This window comes from Benincasa hispida, chromosome 9, assembly GCF_027475165.1.
Source record: "Benincasa hispida cultivar pf3 chromosome 9, pf3_genome.v1.1, whole genome shotgun sequence".
Taxonomy (NCBI): domain Eukaryota; kingdom Viridiplantae; phylum Streptophyta; class Magnoliopsida; order Cucurbitales; family Cucurbitaceae; genus Benincasa; species Benincasa hispida.
This window is the reverse complement of record NC_143486.1, coordinates 36,951,862-36,976,147: the sequence shown is the minus strand read 5'-3', so window position 1 is coordinate 36,976,147 and position 24,286 is coordinate 36,951,862. Positions and strand designations below refer to the sequence as shown.

Sequence of the window (24,286 nt, the reverse complement as noted above, 5' to 3'; positions counted from 1 at the left end):
AATGATCAAGATATAGCCTAAAAGTCTGTAGTATAGGGATAAGGTTGTGTACCTTATCCTGGTAACACTATGGATATGATCCACTTTGTATTTGATACAAATGTAATGATCCAACGCATTCGTGTAGTTGACACGCGAGTGGGGGTATCTATGCAATGAGTTTGCATAATACTGGACCACAAACTAGTAACAACTAGATGTAACACCATTGACTAGTTAGGTTCCAATTTCAATAGGACGACGTAGGCGACTTAGTCTTAATCCTGAGTATTGATAGGTCTTGAAGAGAGATATATTTTCTATGTTAATTTCCTCAAAGTTATGTTATTTGTTTGCTTTTAATGTTCATTTTGTAGGTAAAATAGTCTCCAGAGTAATTAAAAATCGTTTCAAGAAGTTTAGACTAAAAAGGATAAAAAAGAACCAAGAAATCAATAAAATTGAAGAGAATCAAAATAATTACCAAAATGCCATCATGAGCAGCGTCACAACCCTACCAGAAGTGTTGAGCAACACTTAAAGACAAAATGCACCCATTTGCTATAAAACAAGGCAGTGTTTCAATGCTAAACTTAGCGTCGCGACGCTTCGCCTACGATTATAAAACGCTTTCTTTCATTTCTGGAAAAAACGGAGGCAAAATTTTCTCATGGAGTCCGGAGTTTCTCTCAAGATAATTTCAACTCCTTGGTAATTTCATTTCCAATTAGTTAGATTTTCATTTCTTTCTTTGATTTGTAAGCAATGTATTGGATTTCCTCATGGATCTGTCAATGAATTTGTGAAATAATTTCTTCGATCTTGTTTCTAGTTCAGGAATTCTTTTTATATTTCTTGAGTTTTCTACTTTTCTTTACTCATTACAATTTGAATGTATGCTTCCTTAAGTCAATTTGAACTTCTAAAAGCATGTTTAGTAATCTCTATCTTTTAAGCATGTACAGCCAAGATTCTTCGTTTTGCTACAATCTTGATTGGATATGTTGCTTGGATGTATTTATATATAAGAATGTCTAGCTAAGTTCTACCAAGTGGCAGTAGTTAATTTTGTATTTGATGGCTATTTCTAGAATACATAAATTTCTACATTTGAAGATAATTTTGGTTAATTGAATATGAATATCTTGACGATTAATTGATGAAATTGAGTTCTCGAACTTTATGCATATGTTTTCTATCCTATATGGACGTCATCGAACCCAATAGGATTAGAGGCATAAAGGTTGATTAGAGTTAGGCCTTTCTAACTTTAATCAATGTTTAGAACCACTAGAAGAAATTTGGGCTTTAATGTCGATTTTAAACTGACATTAAAGATAGTGTTATTAAAGCCCTTTAATGTCAGCTGTCTTTAATGTCGGTTTTAAACCGACATTAAAGGGATTCAATAACACCAATAACACAGCCTTCAATGTCGGTTGCAACCGACATTAAAGACCTTTAGTGATTAAAGCCTTTCAGTTGCAACCGACATTAAAGGTCTTTAATGTCAATTGCAACCGACATTAAAGTCTTTTTTTAAATTCTTAACCGACATTGAAGCTCGAATCTGTCCGTTTTTTTAAAATCTTGTTGCCGAATCAATTTTTTTGGTCAAATAAGTTAAAAACGACATTATATGTCTCGTGTTGGATCAGGAAATGTCCGTCATTGTTTTATATTAAAAAGTATAAAAAAAATTTGCATGGCGAGCCCATCAATATTTGTCTTCCACCTATGAATTTATCCACAAACAAGAATCAATATTTCCAATCCATTACATATACTCATCAATATTTATCTTCTACCTATGAATTTATCCATCAAAATTTGCAAAACAATACCAGAACTAGACTTTCATAGAATACAGCTTACACTAAAGCCATCATTTCTCTCATTCACAAATATCAATTAGTATTAATTCCATGAATAAACAAGAATCACAATACCAGAACCAGACTTTTATAGAATACAGCTTACACTAAAGCCATCATTTCTCTCATTCACAAATATAAATTAGTACTAATTCCATGAATAAACAAGAATCACAATACCATGAATACAGCTTCCAATAATAAACAGATCATGTCTTCCACCTATGAATTTATCTACAAACAAGAATCACAATACCAGAACCAGACTTTCATAGAATATTTACACCAAGCCATCATTTCTCTCATTCACAAATATCATATTAATACTAATTCCATTCACAAAGATCATGGTTAGATAAATTTACATTCATTCTAAGCTAACATTTACATTCTATTGAGACAAAAAAAACAAGAATTACATCCTTACGCAAATCAGGCAACAAAACTTGCCCATTGGGTCCGAATTACGTCGATTTCTCCTTGCGTATATGCATCTTTTGTATTGAACTACAAAAAGGAAAAAAAGAAGAAGATAAATTCAACATAAATTTACGTCCATTTATTAAATTAAAGCTAGTACTATATAAAAAATAAATAATTTACGTACGAGGTTAGTAATGGGAGTAGTAGGATTATGCACTATTTCGTGTATATACTTTTGCACATAGTACCCACATCCTACAGAAACTAATTGACGAGGGCACGACATATAAAGAAGTTGAAAACAATTGTTAAATTGTTATAAAGAAGTCGAATGAACATAAATTGTTAAAAAATTAATACAAATTTACCTTTACAAGTTTCCATTTTGGAGAAGACCGATAGTGTTGGAGATCGTGCTTGGCTTGCCATGTTTTCAATCCACTAAATAGTTTAAAAACATTAATTAAACATAAATACTTCAATTAAGAGCTAAGAAAGTTTAATTACACTTACATATTTATAACTCCATGAAAATCCTCTTGAACCTTACTTCGAAGAGAGTCTAAAACATAAACACAATTTTCTTGTAGATTGATTACAATTAATATCCAATGATAACTATAATAAGCAACAATTTTGAAATATTAGTACGTGTATAATGCAAATTAAAAATAACTTAAGAACTTGTATCTACTTACCCTATGTTATATGGAATGAGGGCTAATTTGTCTAAATTAGCCAATTCTAGTTGATTGGCTAAATTTTTGGATCGGATATCTTGAGACTTCATGTGTGGCAATATTCTTGCTTGATCAATTATAAAAAACTTCTTCGTAATATCACGATCACGTTCATCCCAAAGATACCTAAACAAAGTAAAAGTTATTATTTATCGACATGAAACAAAGTATACATGAGTGAATCTAGATGAGTAATACTTACGCAATGTATGTCAAAATACACATGTAGCCTATTTCAACCATATTGCAATATTGGAGCAGATCATCGCTGCCTAAATAAATAAATTTGTCTCTTCCAAATATATGCTCGTCCAAAGAGATACGGATCATGTCTACATCGTTCATGTTATCCATGGCATGTCCGTTCAATAGTTTGATAGTACCATTAGCGTTATTAGATTTGGAGGACTGGCTGAAGCTCTTAATTGGTGAATGATCCTACCATAACCAAAGTTTCAAAAATTCAAAGTAGGAAAAATAATAAATAACCAAACTTATATACTGAAAAGGAAACATACTTTTTTCTCGTCAACCATAACTACAAGTTCACGAGGCCATTTTACGAAGTTGCCCATTGCTTGCTTTAAGAACTCTATTTTACCCTTCACAGGAATTAGTATAGGCAAATCTTCTCCAATGACAATGTCAATCAGAACTTTAACAGTTAAGCATCATCATCAAATTTTGTGGCTACTGCAACAATATTATCTACGGTTCCTATAGCATGGTGTCCCCTTAATAAATTTAAAAGTACTTATGTCATGCATGGTTAAGCACGTACAATATGATTAAAATTTAAAAGTCACAATAAATAAATTACCTCCAAATATTCTTTAGACATCTTCTCAGTATTTTCTTCTTTAGACATCTTTTCAGTATCTTCTTCAAATGCACTTAGTGCAACACTTCCAACAGATGATTTGGACTGATGAGATTGTCTGCTGTGAGTTCTTTCTCTTTACCATGTCAAATTTTTTTTTACTAGAGCTTCCTTCAATTTCTTGGCTAATAGAGGACTTTGGTTTTACTAATTTGAAATATTGAGAATGGGAAACAAAATCACCCATTCCTCTAACACGTCCCCAATGTTCTTCTGTACCCAATGCTTCGGTGAGAACATCTTCACCTTCATGAACTTCAACCAATTTATCCTGTAAAACATATTATAATTTTCACACAATATCTATATCATCTTAAACTTATATATATGTCATCTTAAATTTTGCATAATATATACTTACAATCTGGTTGGCACATTCTCGAGTAACTTCATCAAAGTATTCATTATTCTTTCCTTTTCTTGCTTCTTTCCATAAAGTCGCCCGATAAGAAGGGCCATTCGATAGGTTCTACATGAACATACATATTTAATTAGCATAAACATATTAGAATAAAAGATTTAATTTAAGTCGAATAACTCACTAATTCTTGGGCAAGATTCGCATAGCCCTTCCGAGAAATGTGGTGATTATATACACATTTCGCATGTCTTTCTTTTTTAACACGACTGATTTTCTGTACAACAAATCTAGTTGAAGTTACCTATCAAAACAATGATAATGTTGACATGTAATTTATTGTGAATGACTTACCTCCCATTCTTCACTTAATCATTCATTGACGAACAATGTCCAATGATCTTGCTCTATATGAGAATATTGTTGGGGTGGAAATTGCAAGACCGAGGGTTCATCCTTAAATGGAAGTATGAACTTTTGAGTCAATGTTGTCTTGAAAGTCCAAAACTTCCTAGATGCAAACATTAGTATACAATGTTTGGACTTAAAGTCCACATTGAACGACATCTGCACAATGAAAAAAGTAGTTAATCAATAAATTAATAAACTATTATGCACATGAATTAAAAGTTTAGAAAACATACCGCTACACAATAAAAAAGTTTGTCTTTTAAATGGTTTGGAACTTTTTTCCAAGAATCATACGTTATAGGAATTTGTTGTCGAACACATACTCCTATATAACTCTACATCTTCTTTGCTCCAGATCCAACCGGTTGTCCATGTTCATTATAATCGATGGTCAACCGTTGCCAAGATGTCCTTATTTGTGCCAACTCAGACATTGTAGTTAGGCCACGTGGTATACTTATTCTGCTATGTTTTTGTGGGATCATATTTCTATCATCCTCGCTGCTACTTGTTGAAGTTTCCATGTCAATCTGCACAAAAAAAAAAAAAAAAAACATTACTCACACAAAAACATATAATCTTAATATCTAAATACATATAACCATAGTAAATGACATACCATGTTTAATACATTATTTATCAACCCATCGACATGTCTAATGTATGTGGATGTTGTATCATCAATCTCAGTAAATGTATCAACATTGGGCATTCTTTGCATACCTCCATAACCACACTCTTGTAGCATATCTCCTATTTCATCTTCATAAAAATCATCCTCAATTGTTCGTTGTGGAGATGTTAAAATAATTGACCAACTCGAATTTGCGGGATCTTTTACATAGAACACTTGTTTTGTTTGAAAGGCTAAAATAAATGGGTCTGATTTATGTCCAATACATTTGAGGTCCACAATAGTAAACCCAAATTCGTCTGTTTTGACTCTAGTTTTATTCTCAACCCAATTACATTTGAATAAAATAAATGATAATCCATGATAGTCAAGCTCCCATATTTCTTGTATTACACCATAAAAGGTCATATCTGATATGACGGACCTTCTATCCTTAGTACTAGAGACTTGCATTGTGGTAGCCGTTATACTAACTCTACTATTTTGAACCCTCCTAACATCATCGCGATTCTTTGTGTGATAGTAGTAACCATTGACCATATAACTAGAATATTTTGCCACATTTGGACAAGGTCCATTAGCTATCCATCTCAGAGAAGGCGATATGGAATTTTTGGGAACTTTGAGAGCTAGTGCAACCTACGATATATTTCATAATATTTTAGTAGTTAACATTTAATTACACATCAAATAGTAGGTCTCTAGAGATTACCCATGTGGACAACGAATGTACAATTATGCTCTTCTTGAGGCCACTTTCTACTTTTATTTTTACCAAAATTGAGCTTAGACAAAATACTTATGTTGCCTATTATAAATGACAAAGTTAGTAGATTATTTAATAATCAAGTAACCTAAAACGAGAATAAGATGGAGATCTACATATTCGACGTAAGGAAGCACATCATTTACATTTTGAATGACATAAAGATGATTTTGATCCAATTCATCCTTACTCGATCTAATAAAAGAAGCAGTTGACAATGCTCTATTAATGTTTGAATTCGCTTTCTTTGTTGATGAGTTTAGCCCAATAGAATTAACACCAGATACGAATTTAGAACAAAACTCTATAGTCTCTTCAACAATATAATTTTTTCTAACACATCCTTCTGGTCGATTTCTATTTTGTACATAAGTTTTCAACACTTTCAAGTATCATTCAAAAGGATACATCCACATCAAATAAACAGGTCCACAAAACTCAACTTCTCTTACGAGATGCACTATAAGGTGTACCATTATTATGAAGAATGATGGAGGAAAATACTTCTCTAAGAGGCATAAAGTGACAACGATATCCTCTTGCATACCCTTTAACTGAGATGAATTGATTGCCTTGCAACATATAACATTAAAGAAGAAGCATAGGTGAGTAATTGCAAGTCTTACATGTTTGGGTAAAATATCACGAATGGCTATCGGTAATAATTGTTGCATAAGAACGTGATGGTCATGCGACTTAAGTCCGTAAAGTTTCAAATCTGTGAGCGACACTAAACTTTGAATGTTCGATGAATAGCCTTCAGGTACTTTAATTTATGATAGTACCTTACAAAAGCTCAATTTCGCAGCTTGTGTTAATGTATAACATGCGGGAGGTAAAAAGACTTTTTTCTCTCCTACTTGAGGGGCTAACTCTGATCTAATGTTCAGTTCCACCAAATCTAATCAAGTCTTTATTCCATCATTTGTTTTACCAGGAATATCAAGCAATGTGCCAATAAGATTTGCACATACATTCTTTTCAATGTGCATCACGTCAAAACAATGTCGCACGTCAAGATACTTCCAGTATTCTAACTCGAAAAGAATAGATTTTTTCTTCCAATAAGTTGAAGTGCTATCTCCACTTTTCTTTTCTTTGATACTTTTCTTACCAAATGAATATTGATACTTACTTGTTTCTGCAAGAATTTCTTCCCTACTCAATGGTTCTCGACCAAATTCTAATTCTTGTGTGCCATTAAAAGCTTTCTTTTGTTTCCTATATAGAGATGGCAGGGTAAAAACTTGCGATGCCCGAGATATGCCATCCTCTTCCATTTTGATAAATAAGTGGATGAAGTATTCTCTCCACAAATTGGACATGCATGATATCCTTTAACCATACAACCACACAAGTTACCATACGTAGGAAAATCATTAATAGTCCATAATAAAATGGCTTTAAGCATGAAACGTTGTTCTTCATATGCATCGTAACATCCTATCCCATCTTTCCAAAGTTTTTTCAAGTCATCTACTAACGGAGCTAAATAAACATCAATGTCATTTCCCGGTTGTTTAGGACCAGATATTAGTGTAGTCAACATAAAAAATTTTCGCTTCATGCATAACCATGGAGGTAGATTGTACGTCACTAACATCACTGGCCAACAACTATATTTACTACTAAGATCTCCATGTGGATTTACCGCATCTGTCGAAAGAGCAAGACGAAGATTTCTAGGTTCTGACCCAAACTCTGGCCACAAATTGTCTATTTTTTTTCCACGATAGGGCATCTTTGGGATGTTTTAATAAACCATATGTTTCTTTTTTTTTTTTTTTACCATGTCACGTCAATAAACTGGCTGTTTCTTTACTTCGAAACATTATTTCAAATCTTGGAATTGGGGAGAAATACCACATGACTTTTGTTGGGATATTCTTAGCCCTTTCGTTTAAATTTTTTTGAAGCTTCCATCTTTACGTATCACAAATGGGGCATACAATTGCATAAGAGAGTTCTTTTCTAAACAAGCAACAATCATTTCTACATGCATGAATCTTCTCGTACTTCATTCCAAGAGTATCCAACATTTTTTTTGCTTCATAAGTAGAAGTTGGAATTTCATTAGGACTAGGTAATATGTCATGAATTAATTCCAACAACTTAGTGAAACTCTGATCGCTCCATCCAAATTTAGCTTTTAAGTTATATAACTTTACCAATGTAGATATTTTGGAAAAAGTTTTACAATTTGGGTACAATGGTTTCTTCACATCATTTGATAATTCTTCAAAATTATTGGATTTTCCACTAAAATAGTTATTGTATGCAGCCTTAAACATTCCAATTGTGTCATCAACATCAACATCATCCTCATCAACTTCGTCTCTTTCACTAGTAGACACATTTTCATTGTTTCTCTTAATCGGTAATGATTCACCGTGAAAAATCCATATCTGATAACTTTGATCTATACCATTAAAAAATAAGTGTTCTCTTATTTTGTTCACATCTAGAGTCTTTGCATTAACATACCTCAAACATGGACAACTCATGACATTCGGTATATTTGAATGTTGTAGACCATTTTTAATAAACATCTCGACCCCTAAACCATACTTAGCTAACATTCTATTCATTTTCATCCATGACTTATCCATGATTGTAAAATATACAACTTAATCTACAAAAAAAAAATAATAAATAACAAGTGAAAATTTAAAAGCATAAAATTATGATTGTAAAATATGCAACATCAACAAATTTAGAACAAATAGACTTTTAAGATAAGCATCTTATAAATATTACCTTGTCCTTGTTATTAATGTTGTTATGAAGTCCTTTTTGTGTTGAGTGCACCTTCTCCACTTGTCAACCTTCTTAAAACACGTCCAATGCAATCTTCCTATCTTCCTTCCAAATCCCCAAGAATCAAAATTTAGTCTTACACGTCAAACTTGAACCTAACAAATGAAAAACTTTACTCAAAATCAAGTATTAAATCAAAACAAATATCAATCCAAACAAATATCACAATAAACTGTGTCCTTAGACCGTGTTTTGTATGAGTCAATATCAAGGACTCAGTTCCTATCGATGAAAAGAAAAGCCAAAAAACAAAAACTTAGCAAAGTTCCAAATTCCATCAATCCAAACAAATATCACAATAAACCATGTCCTTAAAGTTAAGACTCTTTCTATAAATACTTCAAGAAAAGCTAACAATGAATACAAAACAACGATAACTAGCATGAGAAGCAACATGATGTAGTCCCCAAACATCACAATGTATTAGTTCAAAAACATAAGCAACAACATGTTTATTTGATGCAAAAGATAAATGCTTTTGGTCTAGCCGGTGGGCATACATCACAAGTAGTTGGCAAATATGAAACATTGTCCAAAACATACCATTAGGCAATGAGTATCTAAGTTTCTGTAAACATGAAAAATGATTTAATTCATTGTGCAGATGTCGTTTATTGTTGAGATGTATTAAATCAGAAAAGCATTAGTACTTGTGATGAGAAAAGCATTAAACTTAGAAACTTAGATACTTGTCGTTTATTTGGTAAACTTATAACTTCTCATGCAGTTATAACTTCTCATGCAGACATTAGTATCTAAGTTTCTGTAAACATTGTCCAAAAATGATTTAACTAATAAACTACTTGTGATGTATTAAATCATCACAAGTAGTTGGCAAGTATGAAAAATATGTAATCAAACCAACTAAAATATATCAGGAGAAATTAGTTAAGAAAATATGATTTAATTCAGAGAAATAAAGAAGTGAAAAGGCTCACTGGGTAATGTAGAAAAAGTTGAATCAGGAAATGTTGACAAGATGTTGGAAGTTTTGGAGGAATCAGCAGGTACAAACAAAGGAAGAACAAAAGAAGGAGGATGATGATGATGGGGCTGTTCAACAAAAAAACTTAGAAATCTTAGCAGAATGTTGTTGTTCCTCTGACTCCCTCTGTTTTCTATATTTTATATTTGCTAAACAGATTCACGGACAAGGGTAGGGCGTGAAGGAGATCGACGGACACGGGCACGACGTGAAGGAGATCGACGGATGAGCGAAGAAGGGTGAAGGACGGGCGAACGAGATAGGGTTTGGGTGTAAGAGAGAAGAAGGCGGCGTGCAAAAATCGGATATAGGATCTTATTATTTAATAAAATAAGAAAAATAATAAAAATTACACCAAACCGACATTAAAGCCCATCTTCAATATCGGTTTAAAACCGACATTAAAGATCCGTTTTTTTTAAACCGACATTAAAGCCCGAATTTCTTCTAGTGAACAATTTCTTGATTAGATTTTTCGCTAGTTGTCCGCCTTTGTAGAGTCTAGGTTGGTCGAATCAAGCAAATAGTTGTATGCACACAATTCGTTTGCATAATTAATTCGTAGAAATCAATGATAGAATTTGTAAATAATTTCTAACTTGAACTAGAAATGAGATTGACCAATTCTTGTTTACATTTATTCTATATCATTTAATTTTAAGTATGTTCCTTGCTTTATCAAAACCCCCATTTTTATCGCTTTCATAGTTGAATTTAGCTTAAGAAAATATTAAACTTAAGCTTCCTTATGGATCGACCTCATACTTACCACTTATACTACTTGTTAGTATAAGATGTAGGTTTTCGTGATTTATAAATATTTTTGTTTCGGTTAGAGTCGAATTAACGACATTGTTTCGAGTACGAATAAGTATATTATGAACTCCTCTTCACGAGGGATTGTCCTTTGATTTTCATGGGTAAGGGTGGCCAGTTCGCAGACCCAATATGCCTACCATTTTGGGGACAAAATCAAATGGAAAGCTAGGAATATAATAATACAAGATGGAATTTACTTTTTCTCTCCTTGAGGGTAAATAGATGAATGTTCCCTTAAGTGGTATCTCCGAGACTTGAACAAAGGGCCCTACCCTCTAATTGACCCGAGAGGGGTGTCTATTTATTGGTTGGACCATAAAAAGGTTGTTCATTAGAGGAACACTAGTACTTAAGGAGCCAAAGGTAACCCAAGAGTAAAACGATAATTTGACCCAGTTGGAGTTACGAACACTTCTGAATGACTAACTTGCTAGTATTTGTCTATATCCATGGATATATAAATATATCTATAGTTAAAAGAGTGCAACTGTGGGTCTTTAATGGTGTGTACTCACAGTTAATGAATATTGATTAATTTGGTTAATGAGTTTAGTTAATTATCTCATACCGATGGAGCTTCTGATCTACAGGTCCACCAAGTCCCTTCGTTAGCTCTCTAGAGGATACTTAAGAGGGATGGTTTGAATTGTTCAAATTAATTTAAGAAAACTATATATATTAATGTGATTAATATATAATTAATTGTGGATATGATCTATAATTAAATTGGAGAGCAATATTTGAATAAGATTCAAATTAGTTAATTCAAGTGAATTAGGTTCACAAAGAATTAATTAATTGAGAGGTTTTGTACATATACATGAGATGTATATGATAATTAAATGTATACATTGAATCAAGTTTAATGTATAAGTAGTTATTTAATTATTGTGCAAATTAAAATTAAATAAAATTTATTTAATTGTGCAAATTAAATTAGTTATTTAGTTGTGCTAATTAAATAAGTGTTATTAAATTGGGCTAATTGATTAAATAAGCGTTATTTAATTAAATGGGCTAATCAATTAAATAAATTTTATTTAATTAATTATAGAAAAGGAAAATATATTGGGAAAGGTATTTGGCCCTTCTCTACCTCCCCATGGCCCTTTGGAAATGCATTGAATACACAACTCTCATTGCAGAGAAACTCTAACAATACCAATTCCCTAGTGTTATTGTGTAGAATTTTCTCTAAGGTTTTCTACTCCCCAAAACCTTATTCTCCTCTCCCTCTCCCAATAGTTGGATACCACTTATCCTTCTAGTAGAATCTCAGAGAATAATGAGGTTACTATCATGGTGGTGTTTGAGATTACTTAAGGAATTGTTTGCGATCAAGACCGTTTGGAGAACCTTTTGTTGGAACCTTGGAGAGGCTTGTTCGTGACATTAGGGAATCTACAAATGTAAGAATCGTTCTAATTTTTCCCTAATGCATGCTAATTTACATGTTTATACATTCTGTTTAGTATAATGATTTTGTTTATTGTCAAATTCAAATTGTGGGATGCAAGGCATTCTAACACAACACTTTCGCTGCAAGATTCGATCCCTTCAATTAGCATCAGAACCAATTCCTTGCATTCACGTTCTTCGTATTTTTTCGAAACAAAATCATCTAAAGGTGGGTTTCTATTCTACATTATGAATGTTTGAATGTTGGTTTGCAAAATTGGATGTTTTCAACTTTGGCTCTAGATTACTTTTTAATTTGATTAAATTGTGAGGGCCTGTTGTATTTTTGGGCTTTTTAATTCATGCTCCGAGTCTATAAGTCCGTATCAATTGATAGAGCAATGGTTTCTGAAGAGATCAGGATCAAACAGAGGTGTTCAAGGCAAGTTTGGAGCTGAAATCATGCAGAACATTGTTTTGCCAATCGACATCGCAACGCTGCTATCGCAACGTTGCAACACTGAAAGGCAGTGGTGTTGAGCAACAGTCGTAGCGTTGCAATGCAGTCGAATTCTTGACGGAGAGATGCAGCGCGTGCAGTTCGGCTGAAACTATGTTTTAACCTAATTTTCATTTGAATTTTTTAATTAATTAAATTAATATAATAGTTATATTAATTTAATTGATTAATTTTGCATTAGGGTGCGAAAATCGATCCAATTTTTGTTGTTTAATTTAATTGTGCATTGGTTGTATGTTTTAAATTATTTTTTTAATTCATATTACGTATTTTATGTCATAAAGATCAAGAATACCCACCTTAGGATAAACATGTACATGCATCATAACTAAATATAAAGGATTATATTTTATAGATGTATGATTGAATTAGCTTGCTCATGCATCATAATATAAGTGTTATGTTAGTGATGTATGATTAATCTAAGCATGTCCATGCATCATATTATATATTAAAATTGTTCTAATAAATAGTGGAATGATGTAGTGAATGCTTGAAGTTTTTCAAAGATTTAATAGTTCATTAATTTATAAAGAGTTATAGTATTAATGAAATAGATCGAAATATATAATCTAGATTGCATGCAAACATATGTTCAATTAATTTTAAATTGTTTAACATTGACTTATGTTATTTCTAATGGGATTAGGAATAGGTTAATCTTTTTTTTTTTTAAATTTTGTTTTAATATGATTAAAATGAATTTGAATAAAAGATTAAATTTATAAAATAATTGACTATAAGGGACCGTTGTCTAAGGAAAGTTCTATCTAAGAAGGGGTATTTAAGCTAATGGAAACATAACACATCCATTTTGGAACCGACCTAGAAGGTGAATTGGGAAAGAATTGGGAAAATATTTTATAAGCATGTAATTAATTGATTTTATTAAAAAAGTTTAATAAATGAAATCAAGTATTGTTAAATTATTCAATATTAAATGTTATATTGAGCAAATTTAAATGACTTATAAAAATTCATTAGTCGGGGTTTTAACTAAGTATAATAAAATCCTAATAAAATATTATAATACTTTAGTAGGAGAATGTTGGTAAATATGATATATCAAATTTCAGCTCTCATATCCCAAAAGTTTACACCGTGAGATCCATGCTCGGCTTCATGCCACCTTGGGCACGACCTCTCTTTGGAAGGTGTTTGCATGGGTCAATAACAAGGTGAATGGGGAAGTATTCATAGTAACTGAGAGAGGGATGCGTGTCAATATATCCCACAATCTCTACCATTAGGTTGCACCATGAGATTCCTATGGTCCGCCTACATGTCGTTCTAGAGCGACCATCTCTTGGAGGGTCTCATTATAGGGGTCGAAACAACGCAAACTCTAGCAATGGATAGGGTTTCTTAGGTTAATCTTCAACAATTGTCTTTTCTTTCAATAGCGTGTTGAAGCGCACCTCTGGGATCTGAAAATGGGAGGGGGGGGAGGGGAGGGGGTCTGGTCGAACGCACGAGGGCTATCGTCGCTTATAAACCCTTGCTGACCAAATAAAATTTATAAATCTCCAAACGAGCAACTCATACTAACCAGTAGTACAAGTGGAAAGTCCGGGGTCGATCCATAGAGAGCTGGTTTAGATTTCTCAATTTAAAAAATTATAGGAAGTAACCGGGGGGTTTGTGAAGATGATTTATTTTGCATGAAAATTAAAGTGTGTGAGTGAATTAAAATGTGCGGAGTGAGTTGAGTGAATTTTGTGCAAAAACAATCAGTCGAACAAAACACCTAGCTCGGGTTGACTTCATTTTTTCGATTCCTTTTCGATTCTATCATGGATTTATTCAAAAAAATCAATGCGAGAATTTCCAATTAAAACTTGGCCTACTCGATTAGAATCCTAACCAGTAGTCCTTAAGAACGAGTTAATTCAAAGAATTAGTTAGAATCCTGTACTAATCAACAAATCAACAAGCATTAAGATTAAGGGAAACACTAACCCAAACAATCGATTTCCATCGTCTAATTAAATATTTAAGCGAGATCAATCTAGGTTAGAAAGTAATGTTATTAAATGGGATCCCAATGTAACTTCACAAACTTACTTAATCTGTGCCTTTAGGTGATTAACTACCTAAAGATTACAAATTAGGGTCGATCAAAGAAATCAATCAAACCATCATAGCTTAATTTGTCAGAATATCCATGAAAGATAGATTGAAGAATCAAACTGAATACTACTCGCTTTATAGATGTTACAATTGTTGTAAAGTGTTATAAATAATCTGATCCTGATCATTCATGTAGAGACATGTGATCCGGGGTGTTCTATACAAAAGAGTTTGTATAAGACCGGACCATGAAATGAATAGTCTCATTATAACACTATGAAGGGCGAAACGGAAAAATTTTCTGTAGCATTGCAATGCTAGGTCACAATGTTGCAACGCTCCGAGATGGAAAGATTTTTATGGTTTGCACGCGATTCGGTTCGTGGTTCAGCTATTTCATATCTGGTTTGTTTGGTTCAAGCGATTCATGGGTGACTCGGGTGCTGGGCAATTTGGTTCATATAGTTCAAGATCCCGATTCACCTATTTTGAACCGGTTTGCCTATTATTTGTAATAGTTAGTTTTTCCATTAATTGAATTAATATAAAGGTTATATTAATTTAATTAATTACTTAAGAGTTCAATCCAAGTCAATAAATTGTTGTTTAAAATATGTATTTGATATATGGTTTAATTTTATTTATATATGTCATAATGTAGGTCATATAGTAAAATCCCACAATAGGTTATGCATTATCCATGCATCATTTATATTATAAATGTTATATATATTGCTGCATGATTTATTTTTATAGCATACTCATGCATCATATAATATAAGTGTTATAATATATGCTTGCATGCATTAATAACATAATCATGCATCATTTATATTATAAGGGTTATAATATATAGTTTGGATGTATGGATGTATGTATGTTACTAATTATTTTATTACTTTAGTATATAAATGTTATGTATGTTTAGTAATGAAATAGGGATTGAACGATGCATGACATTACTTTAGATAAGCTTATAATTGTTATAATTTTATTAAGTATGTCATTCAATGCAATGTATGGTTTTTATTTGTTTCATTTATTTTGTAATTCTTATAATTAAATGAAACTAGAAATTAAAATCAATAATTCAAAATTGCATGCAAACTTAGGTTTAAATCATTTTTTTAAATAGTTTTAAAATATGATTCACATAGACCTAAGATCACAAAATTTTTAATGTGATTTGAAATTTATTTAATCTTTTAATCAGTTTAATAGAATTAAATTGGTTTTAATTAAAAGATTAAATTTGTAATAAACATATCTATAAGGGATCTTTTGTTTAAGGCTAGTTTTGTCTAGGCTAAGATATATTAGTTGATGGGAATGGAACACTCATACCTGGAAACTGACCTGGAAAGGTGAATTAGATAGATTTGCTAAAAGCATGCAATTATTGATTAAATTTTATTAAAATATTTCATGAACATTAATCAAAGTTATTTAACTATCCAAAGTAAGTGTTACTTTTTGGGAAAGTTTAAACAATCACTTAATAAAATAATTACCCGTATTTTTCTAAGTTAAATTAACCTTAAATAAACACTCAGTGGGAGGAAAATGAGGTATATGATACTTCATTTTTCCTTTTCACATTTCTCCCTCAAGGTTCACACCATGAAATCTATACTCGGTCTCGAGGCACCTTTTCTTTTGTGTGTGGTTTTTGTATGAGCCAAGCTAGTATTTGCAGTGAATCCATCTGTTAAGTAGTCATGCATTACGACCTAGTTTCATTTTCTTTTAATTGGCTATAGGTCACGAACGGGAAAAGAGGCTTATGCTTTTGCACTGGGACTCATAGCGGGAAGGCCTAGAGATCATAAATAAAGGTCAATATCAAGGTGAATGGAGAGAGTGTTTGTAATAAGTGGGAGCGGGATGTGTGTCAATACATCCACAGTCTCTCTCATTAATTTGTAGTATATTTTCATGCTTGGCCTCGAGGCTGTTGGGTTTTTATGCCCTAAAACTCGTAGATAGTAAATGATTAATTGATCGTCATCAATAAAGAGTTATGGATGTTAAGTCAATAAATATTATTGCTTGTATTATTGTCTATTTTGTCTTAATAACTCTAAATCCAATAAAATAACATCCAGGGTTGTCTTATAAATCTTGAACTGTATGTGGAGACATACAGGAATCAATGTTCAAGATACAGCCTAAAGGGTCTATAGTATAGGGATAAGGTTTGGTACCTTATCCTGATAATATTATGGATACGACCAATCTTATTTTTTATATAAACGTAATGATCCAACACATTTGTTTAAGTGATAGCGAGTGGAGGTATCCTATGCAATGAGTTTGAATAAGACTGGACCGTGAAATAGTAACCACTAAATGCAACACCATTGACTAGTCAGGTTTCTATTTCAATAGAATGACCTAAGCGACTTAGTCTTAATCCCGAGTATATTATGAACTCTTGTTCACGAGGGATTGTCATTTGATTTGCATGGGTGTGGGTGGCCAGTTCGACAACCCAATATGCCTACCATTTTGGGGATGAGACTGAGTGGGGAGCTGGGAACATAATAATACAAAATGGAATTCACTCCTTTCCTCCTCGAGGGTAAGTAGATGAGTGTTCCCATACGTGGTGTCTTCAGGACTTTAACAAAGGGTTTTACCCTTTCATTGGCTTGAAAGAGGTTTTTGTTTATTGGTTGGACCATAAACAAGTTGTTCATTAGAGAAGCACTAGTACTTAAGGACTCAAAGGTAACCCAAGGGTAAAACGATAATTTAACCTAGTTGGTGTTACGAACACTCTTGAATGACTAACTTTCTAGTATTGGCTTATATTCTGAACACAAAAATATATCTGTAGTGAGAAGAGTGCAGTCGTGGGTCTTTAGTAGAGTGTACCCACAATTAACGAATATTGATTAATTTGGTTAATAAGTTTAGCCAATTAATCTCATATAGTTGAAGCTTCTAATCTACAGGTCCACCAGGTCCCCTCGTTAGCTCACTAGAGGAAAAAGGATAATTTAAATTGTTTAAATTGATTTGAGGAAACTATATATTAATGTGATTAATATATAATTAATTACGGATATAATTTATAATTAAATTGGAAAATAATATTTGAATAAGATTCAAATTAATTAATTCACGTGAATTAGATTCATAAAGAATTAATTAATAGAGAGGTACTGCACATATACATGCGATATATATGATAATTAAATATATACATTAAATTGGGTTTAATGTATAATTGGTTATTTAATTATTGTGCATATTAAAATTAAATAAGTGTTATTTAATTGGGCTAATTAATTAAATAACACTTATTTAATTAATTATAGGAAAAGAAAATATATATTAGGAAAAGAAAAATATATTAGAGAAAAGCTTTAACCTTACTTATATAAAAACCTTCCTATGGCCCTTTGCAAAACATACAATACAGTCTCATTGTAAAGAAACTCTGACAATACAAAACTCCTTAGTGTTATTGTACAGAATTTTCTCTGAGCCTCTTTACTGTCTGAAAACACTATTCTCCTCTCCCTCTCCCAATATTTAGATACCACCTATCCTCTATTGGAATTCTAAGAGAATAACGAGGTCACTCTCGAGGTATGTTCGAGATCATTCAATAGTTGTTCATGATCAAGACCGTTTGGAGGTCACTCTCGTGGTATGTTCGAGATCGTTCAAGAGTTGTTCATGATCAAGACCGTTTGGAGATTCATTCATTGGAACCTTGGAGAGACCTGTTCGTAGCATTAGGGAATCTACACAGGTAAGAATCATTATAATCCTTTCCTATAAGCATGCTCATTTACATGTTTATTTTATTTTTTTTAGTGTAACGATTTTGTTTAATGTAAAATCAAATAGCAGGATGCAAGGTGTTCCTCATCGAAACGCTTCCACTGCGTAATCTAATCCCTACAGAGGCACCTTAGCTTTTGTCCCCCTACGGGTGACATTTACATGACTCTTTACTAATACTCCAGAAATGGATAGGAATGCTTTAGTTTTTGCTCCAATTGGTTTTTCTCTACAGTTGGCTCATTAGGGCAAAACTCTAGAATCTAAAATAAGGGGTTACACTTATAAGAAAATGCTAAGCTAGTTAATAGTTTTTTAACCGAACAATGATGACTAATAGTTACAATAATAAGGAGTTGTTTTGTATATTGGTCAATATGGTCTCATTCAGTAAAGGGGTACCTGATCACCCTATGGTGACTTTTACCTTGCCTTATTGAAACATCATTGCAAAATAGATGTCACATAGGGTGCATTAAATTATTTTGCTAAATTTGATTGGTTTTTCCAAATGGGTAATGCTTGAATATTAATATAAATAAATTGTATGTTTCAACAAATTTACAAAACGACTTCCGCTACTTTAAACATGCTCGTCGACGATAAGTTAACAGGCAATAATTACATCATCTGGAAATCCATGATTAACACAATTCTAATCATCGATGACCTAAGATTTGTCCCGGTGGAGGAATGTCCTCCGGTACTGTTGGGTTGTACGTCCTAAACTCACAGTTTGTAAAGTTAAAAATTTTCACTTATCAATAAAGATGTTATTTGACATTTTATTCAATAAAGTTGTTATTGAATATGTACATTGTACTTCTAAAGATTAAATCCAATAAACTAAGATCCATAGCTGTTATATGAATACTTGAACTTTATATGGAGACATAAAGATGTCAAGTTCGAGTAAATAGCCAAAACGATCTATAGTATACGAATAAGGTTGAGTACCTTATCCTGGTAACACTATCGGATGTGGCTCGCTTTGTAGATAGTACAGACGATGTGATCCTGAATCATTCATATAGAGACATGAGAAGTGGAGGCATCTTATGAAATGAGTTTGCATAAGATCGGACCAAGAAATAAGTCACTTTTACTTTATAATGTTGTTTACTGTTTAAGACTAACTGTTTCGAATATATGACCTAGGTAACTTGACCTTAATCCTGAGCTAACTATGAACTCCTATTTATTCGGGATTATCCTTAGATTAACACAGGTGAGGGTTGGCTCAACACCGTTGGCTCAATGAGCCTCCCATTTCAAGGTAAGACCTAGTAAATAGTTGGGGACATAGTGTTGGGATTGGTATCCTAATTCTCCCGGAGTCTTGTTGTTTGTAATTTATACATTATTATAAATAAAATAAAGAGTTATTTCATTCTGGCATTTACTCATATCTAATAAACAAAGCTCCAAATTGCCATAGGTGACATGACCTCAATCTTGAGTATTTTGGGAACTCCTACTTTTGAGGGCGGTCCTTTGATTAGTATGGGTGAGAGTGGCCAAATTGCCAACTCAACATACCTACCTTTTTTAGGACTTGTCTAATTTAGGAGCTAGGAACTCAGTTACACAAGATGGAATTTACTCCTTCTCCGAAGCTGGGGTAAGTAGATAGATTGCTCCCTTAAGGACTAATTCTGGGGCTTGAATATAGTGACCACAGCTTCTCTTTGGAAGAAGGGACTCAATCATAGTAGGCCTATAACTTATGTTCATTAGAGGGATCAGTGGTACTTAAGGAGTTAGATGTAACTACATGGGCATAACGGTTATTGGCCGAGCTGTACTTACGAGCGATTTGTGAAGGGTTATCGCACTGTTGATTGGTTGATATGGACACATAATATATCTGTAGTACGGAGAGTTCAACTGTCAGTCTTTAGTGAAGTGTCTGGCAGTTAAAGGATGGTGGATCCCGTGACTAAAGAGTTTAGTTAGTTATTTCCGTACCATTAGAGCTTCGAGCTACAGGTTCATAAGGTCCTTTTGGTAGCTCAATGGAATCAAGTTAAGAATCAGTTCTTGTTGTTGATTTGAAATGTTCAAATTGACAAGAGGTAATTTGATTATATATGATATGGTCGGTGTGATGTATGACATACATCAAGTGGAGGGTTAATATAAATGAGATTTACATTAAGTACCATGAAATAGAGAAAGAGTTATGGTTTATATGTTTCATGAGATAAAATATTAAAACTATAGGTTATAATTATACTATGGTAAGTTGGTTATCATGTATATTTATAATAATATGAATTATTGGATAATCTCTTTTTCTCTAATACAATTGAGTGGGAGGTTATTGGTGGTTTCATGGTAACTGTGAGATAAAAGGAAAAATGTTTTCCTAAATTTAGTATAAGTATAGCCTTTCATTTCATTGTTTAAGCTATTTCACATGGGTTGAGTTCATACATTTTGGTTGTTGATTTGAGAGTTTTTATTCTCGGAAAGTTATCATGGAGGCTGTCAAGTAAATAAGATTTACTAAACGACAGCTAAAGAGAGACTAGACGATCGTGGAGTGGATCTATACGATAGTACAATCAGTTGGCCTTTAGCTAAACAATTGTAGTGAATTTGTTAAACGATTGGGAATCTCTATGCGATAGACCTTTGCCATCTCCCACTTGTTCAATCGTTTACAAGATTGTTCTTCCTCCGGTCTCTTCCTCTAACTAAGTCCACACAAAGCCCACACTTCTGGATTCTCACATCGAGAATACCACATTAGCCATTGTGGTGGTATCGTACTCAACTCGACATAGTTGAGTTTATTGGAGGTCGTTCGTTGTATTCGTGATCTGAGTGATCGTTGTGTTCGAGATTGTTGTAGATCGTGCAATATAGCATTCATATTGTTCAAGCATTGGGGTTGCAGTCTTGGAGCCTGTTCGAGCGTTCGTGATTGTCGTTTTGCTATTCGAGCGTTCATGATCAAGGGTGTTGAAGATGAGTCTTCAAAGGTATGTGTATTCTTTCCTTTGATTGTATAGTAAAGCATGCTAGTCTGTCTGTTTCCATTTCTTGACTATAATTGTTAATGTTCATATACGAATGAAATTTGGAACGATCATTCCGCTGCTCATGGAAATCCTCATGTCCGATTTCCTTCACATAGGGTACAAGACGGAATTCACACCTACCTAATTTAGGGATAGGAGAAAGGTTGTTCTCTTAAGTGTTGAATCCAAGTCTTGAACAAGGGGCCTCACCCTCTCATTGGCCCAAGAGAGATTTGGTTTAATGATGGGATCACAAACCAATTATTCATTAGATGATTAGTAAAACTTAAGGAGCAAGATGTAATTTCGGGGGGTAAAACAACATTTGACTCAACCGTTATTATGAACAACTTGTGAAGAGTTGACTTACTGCTTATAGTTAAATCAAGTGGACAAAAATACATCTACGATGAGGAGAGTGCAACTATCGAGCTATAATGGTGTGCCTTGGTAGTTAACGAATATTGATTAATTCGGTCTAAAGAGTTTAGCCAATTAATCTCAAATCGTTGGAGCTCATGATCTATAGGTTCATAAGGTCCCTCTACTAGCTCGTAAAAAATGAACACCTTGAATTAGTGAATTAAGTGATTTTGAATTGTTCAAAATTAAAATTAAAGTTCTCAATTTGAAGTGTTCAAATTGCAAATTAGGGTTTGAATTTGAATTGTTCAATTTCAAAGAAGGATTTGGATAATTATATTCGATATAATTAACGTTTAATTTTTTCTAAATTAAAAAAAATGGGGAGTTTATATTATTTAAATATTGATTACATGAATAGGATTCATGTTTAAAATTAGGTGTTTGATTAATTTAATATTTGATATTAAATTATTATTTAATTAATTAAAATCAAATTTATTTTCATTTTTCAAATTCAATCTAAGAAATTGAATTTAATATTTGATTAATTTGAATTAAATCAAATGGAATTAAAATCAATTTTGATTTAGTGGAAAAATCCACTTTTGTTAGTGGAAAATTCCAATCTTGGTGCCACCTTATCCAATCTAACACCTAGCTCTTCAATAAGTGCATTTGAAGTGGCATTAACTAAAATCCATCATGCTTGCATGTATTAGTTACATAAAAGCCGAGAATTTGTTAGGTTGAAGATGAGATTGTTGGAATTTTGGAAATTCTGAAAAAAAAAAAAACTCTCCATCTCTCAAACCAAGGCTGAGAATAGTAGAGAAGATACTCTTGGTGGTCTATTATTAATTTGAAGCTGAAACTCAAGGAGAAAAGCTTGAATTTGGAAGATTCATCAAAGGTATCAATTCTGAAACCCTTTTACTTTGATAAATTGTTATGTTGCATTCTTTTGGAACTCAAATTAAATGTAATTATAGTGCTTATTGATTCGGACTATCAAAATTTTTGGAAGGCATACGAGCATTGGATACGAACAAATGAAAAGGCCTGAGCGTATATCTTGGCAAGCCTTTCTGAAGTCTTGGCCAAGAAGCATGAGCCCATGATCACTGCCTGTGAGATTATGGAATCCTTACAAGGGATGTCGAACAACTATCTGCTTAGCTCAGGTATGACGCTCTTAAATACATCTTCAATACTCGTGTGTAAGAAGGGACATCTGTTTGAGAACATGTTCTCAACATGATGGTCCACTTTAACGTGATGGAGATGAATAGGTCTGTCATCAATGAGGCCAGTCAGGTTAGCTTCATCCTGGAAACTTTACCTAAAAGTTTCTTGCAGTTCCGTAGCAATGTTGTTATAAACAAGATTAACTACAACCTAACCACCTTGCTCAACAAGCTACAGACTTTTCAGTCTTTGATGAAAGCCAAGAAACAAAAGGGAGAGGCAAATGTTGTTTCATCCTCTAAAAATTTCTTTAGAGGTTTGACCTTGGGAACTAAGTCTATGCCTTCCTTTTTCAGCACCAAAAAGTGGAAGAAGAAGAAAGGTGGAAAAGGGAAAGCTAGCCCACCAGCTGCTGCCCAAAAGAGCAAGAAGGCTAAGATTGCAAAGGGAATCTGTTTCCATTGCACCAGGAGGAACATTGAAAGAGGAATTGTCCCAAATACTTGGAAGAAAAGAAGAAGGCCAAGCAAGGTAAATGTGATTAACTTGTTTAAGAGACTTGTTTAGTGGAGAATTATGATTCAGTCTGGATAATAGATTCAGGCGACACTAACCATGTTTATTCTTCATTTTAGGAAATTAGTTCCTGGCGATGACTGGAGGCTAGGGAGATGAAAATGTGTGTGTTAGAACTAGGCATGTTGACTCAGCTAGGGCAATGGGAGGACTTTGGCTTACTTTACAGAAAATTTATATTTTGTTGGACAATGTATATATAGTTCCTGATTTAAAGAGGAACTTAATTTTTATAAAGTGTTTAATTGAACAAAATTATCCTATACATTTTTCTTTAAATAAAGTGTATATTTTTAAGAATGGTATAGAACTTTGTTCTGCTAAGCTAGAAGGCAATCTTTATGTGTTAAGACTGTTGGCAACTAAACTTGTCCTTAATACTGAACTATTTAAAACTGCGATAACTCAAAATAAAAGACTGAAAATTTCTCCTCAAGAAAATGTTCATCTTTGGCACCTAAGCTTAGGACACATAAATCTCAATAGAATTGAGAGGCTGGTCAAGAATGGACTTCTAAGCAAGTTAGAAGAAAATTCTTTACCTGTATGTGAGTCATGTCTTGAAGGCAAAATGACTAAAAGATCTTTACTGGAAAAGATCACAGGGCCAAAGAACCTTTAGAACCTATATGGTCCGATGAATATTAAGGCAAGAGAAGGGTTT

General features: G+C 32.9%; 2 pseudogenes; both read right to left on the bottom strand.

Annotated features, from left to right (window-relative positions):
• Positions 1-2,285: 2,285 nt before the first annotated feature.
• On the bottom strand, positions 2,286-5,189 carry LOC120072829 (uncharacterized; annotated as a pseudogene).
• A 944-nt stretch (positions 5,190-6,133) lies between these two features.
• LOC150033782 (uncharacterized) lies at positions 6,134-10,558 on the bottom strand (annotated as a pseudogene).
• Positions 10,559-24,286: the final 13,728 nt, after the last annotated feature.